Source organism: Gavialis gangeticus, unplaced genomic scaffold, assembly GCF_001723915.1.
Source record: "Gavialis gangeticus isolate Ggan-Ray unplaced genomic scaffold, GavGan_comp1, whole genome shotgun sequence".
NCBI lineage: Eukaryota > Metazoa > Chordata > Crocodylia > Gavialidae > Gavialis > Gavialis gangeticus.
In genome coordinates, this window is record NW_017729006.1 from 31,504,313 (window position 1) to 31,511,993 (window position 7,681).

Here is a 7,681-nt window from a genome sequence, read left to right on the forward strand (position 1 = left end):
GGGGGGGGGGGGGGCAGAATTAATATACTTTGCCTGGACTATGGAATAAATGGTAGTTTTGGCTTCAGTAGTTGTACACCCCATCTCTGGGGAAATCATGACTGATGTCCCACAACTCGCATGATCAGCAGTTAGCCCTAGGGTATGTACAGATGTTCATGGAGGTTAGACCACATTAAAAATGACCACCCAATTTAACTTAGTTTCCTCATGTGCGGACCTTACACTTAGACCCCTAGTTAGGTTCAGCTGATTACGAACTGTACAGACGTTCTTGGAAAGTGTTCATTCCTTAGAATCTCCTTGTAAGAGTATAGCAATCTTTTTTATTTAATCAGGAAGGTTAGATCTGTCAGAATATGGCTAACCCAATCTAATTTAACTATACCTTGGAGGTGCACTAAGTTAGTTGGGATATGGCTAGACCAAGGGTTTTCAACCTTGTTTGGTCAGGGTACCCCTGGAAGCCAGTTGAGAAGTGGGGAGTCCCCCAGCGGCCAGCCAGCGAGCGGGTGGGGGGAGATCCCCTGTGCGGCAGGGAAACCAACCATAAGTGCCACCGGCTTTTCTGCACTGCTGCCATGTACCTGTGGTTGAAAACCCCTGAGCTAGACTGATCTAATTGAACTTCTGTACATATCGCAAGTGCAGCCTTAGGGCTGTGCTTTTCCTACCCTCTCCCCATCCCCCCACCAGCACCAGGCTATTTTTAGTGTCCCAGCCTTTCCCCTTACCCCTAGATAGACAACCTTGGACCAACCAGCCCCTGCTGAGCCCACCAAACCATCCCCTCACCCCCCGTGACCCTGCAAGCTGTTCCTGGTGCCATATTTACCTGTGTTTGCCAGTGCTGGAAGCTGACAGAAGTAAATCATGGTAGAGGAAGGGGCAAGCAGGATCTGTAGGGGGGGGTGTTTGGGGTTGGGGAGGATTGGGAGGATAAAAATAGACCCTGGGGGGGACAGAGAGCTCCCCCCCACAGAGCTGCCAGCCTTCCCAAACCCTAACCCCCTCCACCCTGCGAAGCTGCCAGTCCTCACCCCTACCCTTCAATCAGGCCCTTGGGACTAGTGAATTCCAGTAAAACCAGCCTTGGGAGTGATTTGTGGAATTAGAAGGAATTGGGGGCGGGTCCACGGGGGTTTGGCAGGATCGGAGTTAATAGTGTAAAGGAGTTTTCTTTTCCTTTGAGAGCTGTAGAGCACCACATGCCCACCTCTTCCCTTCACCCCCTGCACTCACGCCTCCCCCCCCCACCTCCGGTGGCATGGCTGGAGCAGAACCAAGTGGAGTGGGGACTGATGCAGGCTGCCCGCTGCAGGCTCGGGAGGTTCCTGCCCTGCTGCTTTTCCCCTGGGAGCCTTACACTGTGTGCGCCTCCTGCCTGCCTGGCAGCAGTAGGGGGCACAACTCCATGCCACCACCACCTGGAATGCTGGTGGGCAGGCAGGAGGTGCTTCATGTATGGTGGTGCAGCCAGTGCAGGGCTCCTGTGGAGAGGTCAGCAGGGTGGGGAACCCTAAGCCCACTGCTGGCAGCCCTCATCCACCCACACTCTGTGCACAGATCTGGGGGGGCATGTGCCTCCTCCATGTCGTCCCCCCTCAGGGAGTGTGCACAGCAGTGGGGAGTAACACCCCCCCGATGGGCTGCCCATGGCTCTGTCTTGCTCCTAGCCCCATGCATTGCCTGGTTGAGCAGCACCCCTTGCCCCACTTGCTTACTGTGAGGGCCTCAATTTGCCACTCTGCCTCCCTTATGCCCCCTCCCTCCCATAAACTTCCCTGCAGGGAGTTGCTGTCTACGCTGCCTGGCTGTACTCCTGGCCACATGCACATGTGCAGGTACGCACATGCATGTGGTTCCCCCTGTGTCCAGCTCTAGGCAACTCCTTGCAGGCTGGAATGCTGCCCACCTGCAAGGGGGAACCCACTGTTTCCAGCAGTGAATGGAAAACCCGGATCCTTGCATATACTATACTGCAAATCTGGGATAAGTGCTGTGCCAGAGTCATGCAGCCTGGGACTGAGACCTGATGTTTCCATTCCAGGGCTGTCCTGCCAGTTAGGGATGGGTGGTCACCCTAATCTAGCCCTAATCTTTGCAAGGCTGGCACACAGGTGAGAAGATGTAGAGGGGAGGGGGCAGCCCTGCTGTGGAGCAGTGCCCTGCCCAGCTCAGAGAGCATGCTGGGATGCTGGGGGTGTCTGGTTCATCTTTAAATGAGCAAGGGGTCTGGGACGGACATTGCATAAACTGGTTTGAGCCAAATCAGTTAAGCCTGATACTACATTCAACCAGGTTTATCTCAAACAGGTTTCAGCCATTTTCAAATTGATTTATGTGCACTGAACATCTGTTCTGTTACAGGCTTAAACCAGTTTCTGATCACTTAAACCAGTTTATGTGTAATGCCTGTCCCTAGTCAAGTTCTGTGCACATAAACCAGTTTCAAAATGGCCAAAACCAGTTTGAGACAAACCTGGTTGAATGTAGTATCAGACTTAACTGACTGAGCTCAAACCAGTTAATGCAACTTCTGTCCCAGACCCCTTCCTAGTTTAAATTAACACCCCAGCATACTCTCTTACCTGGCCCCTCTGCTCCACAGCTGGAGCAGTGACAGGCTGGGGTGGGGGCTGGGCCAGACACTGGCCCTGGGAGGGAGCAGAGAAGAGGTTTATTCCCCACCTTTCCCTCCTCTGTCCCACCTGCATTTCTCCAGTGGCTGCTCCAGTGGGAGGCCATGGCCAGCCCTGGCAGTAGCCTGGAGTGAACTGGTCAGGGAGGGGGTTGAATTCCCTGCTTCCTGTCCCACAGACCCTACCTGGGGTCTGCTGGGTGCTCCCCACTTCCTGCTGCAGCAGCAGGGCTGGGGGTGTGGCCAGAGGCTAGCTGGCATGGCCCTCTTAGGTGGGGGGGGCACGGAGGGGGCATTATTCCCCACCTTCGTTCCCTCTGTCCTTGTACCAGGGTCTGCCCACCCTGACTGCTGCTGCCACTCACTCCCTGCATGGGGTAAGCAGTGGGATAACCCCCTCCTGCCCCCTCCGCCAGATTCCGGAGGGAGGGGGAATTACCCCCTCCCTGCCTACCCGCCTAAGGGGCCATGTTGACTGGGGTCTGTTCATGCCTCCATGCTGCTGCTGGAGCAGCAAGGCAGCAGGGCCCCTGATGCAGGCAGCGGCCCCTATCTTGGTGTCCAAGGAGTGCAGCGCCCCTGCCAGGAAGAAGATGCACTTCTCAGACACCAGGACAGGGGCTGCTACCCCCATCATGCTTGATTTTCCCCCCCTCGCCACTCCAGTGGTAGGGCAGGGGTGCAAACAGAGCCCAGCACAGCCCATTAAGCAGGGGGTGGATGGGCAGGGAGGGGAGTTATTCCCCACTCCCTCCAGCATCTGGCAGAGGGGACAGGAGGACGCTTATCTCACCACTTAACCCATGCAGGGAGCAGGTGGCGGTGGCGGCTGTCAGGGCTGACAGACCCGCCTTGTGGTCCCCTGAGGGCAGATGGGGTAGAGGGGGGAATAATGCCTCTCCCTGCCCCCTCTGCCTCCCGCAGGGGGCCATGCCACTGCAACAAGGAGTGGGGACCCCAACTCAGGTCCATGGGACAGGGAAGGGGGGAATTAAACTCTCTCCCTGGTCAGTTCACTCCAGGCTACTGCCAGGGCTGGCAATGCCCCCCAGCACAGCTTCCCTGTAGCTGAGGGCGTGCTCTAGTGCCCCACAGCTCCTGGCCTGAACAACTGCAGGCATGTGCCTGCATTTCCTCAGTCCAGAGGGAATGTCTGGCCAGTTGCAAACTGGTTAGCTCTAAGCAGGTTAGACTAACATGCAAAGATCGAATCAATTCAGGCTCTGGCTTTTTGAATGTCTGTCCCTCGCCTTGGTGAAGAGAGCTTTCCATAGGAAAGGGAGTGAGAAGAGAGGGTTCTGAGGAAACAGTGCTGCTGCAAAGGTTTGGTAAGGAAACACCAGCCAAAGATGCCCCATCTCCTTTTTGTCAGAGAAGGAAAGTTCATTTTTTGTTTGTACTGAAATTTGGTTATGGTGTTCGTTCCTTGGTATCACCTCATAAGGGTACTGTATATCTTTTATTTAATCAAGCTTTTAATATTTTGAAATGGCCATTTATTATCCTGTAAAGCAACTCTTCTCTTAGTGAAACTTGAAAACACACAAGTGTTTTCTTCTGTCAGTTTAAATACTTCTCATTTCATTATTAATCGAGTTCCTGAGAAACTTAAAAACTAGATTAGAAGTGTGTTTACCAAGTTTTTAGCAACTTTCCTTATGATAAAGGGCAATCATGAAGACTAACACTCCGAAGGAAAAAAGTTAATCTCAATAAATTTGCTCTGTGTAGTATGAATCATTCAATTTTGTCCCATTCTTTGAAGAGAAATAACTTGCAGAATGGTGGACTAAAATGCTTTTTCTATTTTAAATTTTTTGGGGTGGAGCTTGGAAATAAATAGTAATGCAGCTTTCTTTAATCTCCAATTCTGTGAAATCTGAAGTCATCATTAGTAGACTGTATTCTTAAACTATACCTTGACTTCTTGGACTAAAATTGCAAACTCAGTGCCATCTAAACTGCTGTAACTGATAATAATAGAGAAAATATCAAATGATAAGTAATGCTTATTATGAAGCAAACTCTTGCTGTTTCTTGACATCTTGAGGCCTTCAGAGGCCTACAAGATACGTTTGGGGCTTGCATCTGGAGTATCTTTACCATATGACGACTTTTAGTTTTATAGGCTTTATTTCTGTTGTCCATCTCCAAGTTCTATAATGATTTCTTATTCTTTACCAATATTCTACCTCTATGAAAACCTGTTAAGTGCAGCACTGCTGTCTAAAATTGGAGTTGGATTATTAGATGACCTCTTCTAAAACTTTTTTCCCCTATAAATTTATATCTTGTGGAATTTATAATATATGATCAATTGGAACTTGGTTCTTAACTGCTCCTTTTAATTACTTTTTAATTTCAGATATTATTTGGTCTAATGACTTGCACTGTAAAAGGACTAAATTTGCTGATCTTTCTCTTCCCCCTTATTGGTTTCTTCTACAATGGAAGATGCTGCAAACAAGCAAAACACACTCCGTCTAAGAAGTAGGTAGAAAACTTGTGGAAAAATTACTTTTTTGTATTCCAGTCTCTATTTCTGGACATTTTATAAAAGCTTTCCATGACTCCTTTTTATGTTAACGTTTTCAGTTGCATGTTATGTTGTATGTATGCAACAGCAGCTTAGTACATCTTGCTATGAGTGTCCATTAGGAGCTTTATGTTGCTGTTTTCTTTTTTGTATTTAACAAATTTGGGTATTAGAGGTGGTGTGGCGGGGGAGGGGGAAAGTTTTTAGCAGCCTTAGCTGTTTCAGCCAGTAAGCGCAATAGGGAAGTAATAGATCCATTTCCTTGACCAAAATGTGTTTACTGCCTCCCCACCCCCATCATGTGACTCAAGTCCCAATGTGATCACAGCTTTACAGCCCCCACCCCCCTTCACTGCTTTCAAGTTAAACCTGGTTGTGCCATTAATGTATTCAGAGCATATTTCAGGAGTGAAGTCAGTATGGTCAAGATGAAGTACTGAAACATCATGAGGTTGGGTTAAAAAACATGAATTTTAAAAATAACTAATTCTACTCATTTGCTCACATATGCTTACGCTTTTCCTGTTTGTGTGTGGAAAAGGTTCAAGAGTGACTCTGACTCAGAAAAGAAAAAAGGTTCAGATGCTTAGGGACTGATTAGAATGGGGGAGTTGGAGATTGAAACAAAGCATCAGATACTTCAAGATTAAAAAACCCCAACCAACCAAACAAAAAGAACAAAAAACCAAGGGCAGCAAAGGTTAGGGATTTGAGGCCTTGTCTTCAGCATGCAAATCATACTCATAGAGATGTAGGACTGGAAGGGATGTCCAGAGGTTATCTAGTCCAACCTCATGTCTGAGTCAAGGTCATAGAACCACAGAAAATAAGAATGGGAAGGGAACTCCGGAGGTCATCTAGTCTAACCCCTGCTTAAAGCAGGAGTAGCCCTAACTATCTCATCCCAGGCAAGGCTTTGTCTACCTGGGTCTTAAAAACCTCTAAGAATGGAGATTCCGAAACCTCTGTGGGTAACCTGTTCCAGTGCTTCACCACCCTCCTAGTGAGAATTTTTTTCCCAATATATCTAACCCAGCGGTTCCCAGTCAGTGGTACGTGTACCACCAGTGGTATGCAGACAACCTGTAAGTGGTGCACATTAACAGATTTATTATAATTACTTTATATGACAAAAATTTCCTGGTGGTACTTAAGGCTGAACTGGTAGTAATTAAGGTTGTATCATTTTAAATTGATGGGTGAGCAATCTGTCAGAGTTCAGGAACTGCTGCAGCTAAACTTCCCCTGCTGCACCTTGAGATTATTTGTTCCTGCCAGCTGCCCCTACTGAGACCAGCCTAGCCCTAGCTCCATCTTCTTTGTAATCATCCCTAACCAGACTATCCCGTGCAAATCCGCTGCAGATGATGGAGGTCAGAGGTTTTCAAGCAGGGCTGGGCAAACCGCTGGGGGTAGTTGAAATGGCCTTAGTGGGTACTCTGCAGTGGGTGCTGCCACCGCACTGCTGCTGGCACACTTTCCCACCCACCTCCCCATGGCTGATGGGCCTCTGGGAAGACCCCACCCCCATCTGGCTGCTAGGGGACGCCTGCCTTTTCTACTGCCTGTGGGAGGTACACTGACCCCAAAAGGTTGAAAACCCCTGATCTAGGTGTAGTTAGAAGTTCTGCTACATGTATTTCCTGTGCTTCTAGGTGTTGCTGGCTCCTCAGGGGGGGAATTTTCCTCCCCCAGCTGCTAAGTGCCAGGGATTTTTTTCTGTGGGGTAAATCTGATACCTTTTATTAGACTAATCCAAATAGTTGGAAAGGTCTTCTTAGCAAGCTTTTGGGGGTGTTGTTTGTTTTGTTTTTATGCCTCTCTCTAAGGCAGGGGTATTGGCTGTAGCCAGGGCTGGGGATGGTGACTGGAGTGTGCCAGTGCTGCTACTGGGGCTTAGACCTGGAGGTTGTAGTTGCAAGTCGGGGCGGCATTTGATCCCCTGGCGGAGGCTTTGTCCCTCTGCTGAGGAGCGCCGGAGAACAGGGTACGAGCCTTTTCTGACAACGGGACGGTGGGGGGCTGGGATGCCCCTGCCGCAGGGGCTGGGCGCCGTGGGCACGCTGCGCGGGGTTGGTGCTGTCTCAGAAGCCAGGGAAAAGGGCGGGGCCTCTCTCACCCCGCCCCTTTCTCCCTGCAGCGCCCCGACTCTCAGCAACCCCTCCCGCACCGTTAACAGGAAGTACGTCATTGCCCTTTCCTCTCTGAAGCCGGAAGCGACTGCCCACTTCCCCCTCCCCACTGGCTGCCCTTTCCCGCCGGAAGTGTCGCAGTGGGGTTTCCGCTCATGACATTCCGGGTGGGAGGGGGGTGGAAGTCTCGCGTGGTCTCGGCCCGTTCCCGGCTCCGGCAGGGACGACAGAGGACTCGGGCCGGAGAGGCACTCGCCCGCCACCGCCCCCCGCTCGCCCTTCTCGGCCGCCGTCGCCCTCCCCCACCCCCCGCAGCCGCCGGCCCGCCCGCATGCGTAGTGGCGTTCGCTGCGTGCGTGTGTCAGTCACGCA

The 7,681-nt window shown here is 50.7% G+C and overlaps 1 protein-coding gene across 1 annotated transcript in view; it reads left to right on the plus strand.

Annotated features, from left to right (window-relative positions):
* Nucleotides 1–7,681, plus strand: part of CDK13 (cyclin dependent kinase 13) — a 105,863-nt gene that overhangs the window by 13,930 nt on the left and 84,252 nt on the right. The gene's annotated exons all lie outside the window — the stretch shown is intronic.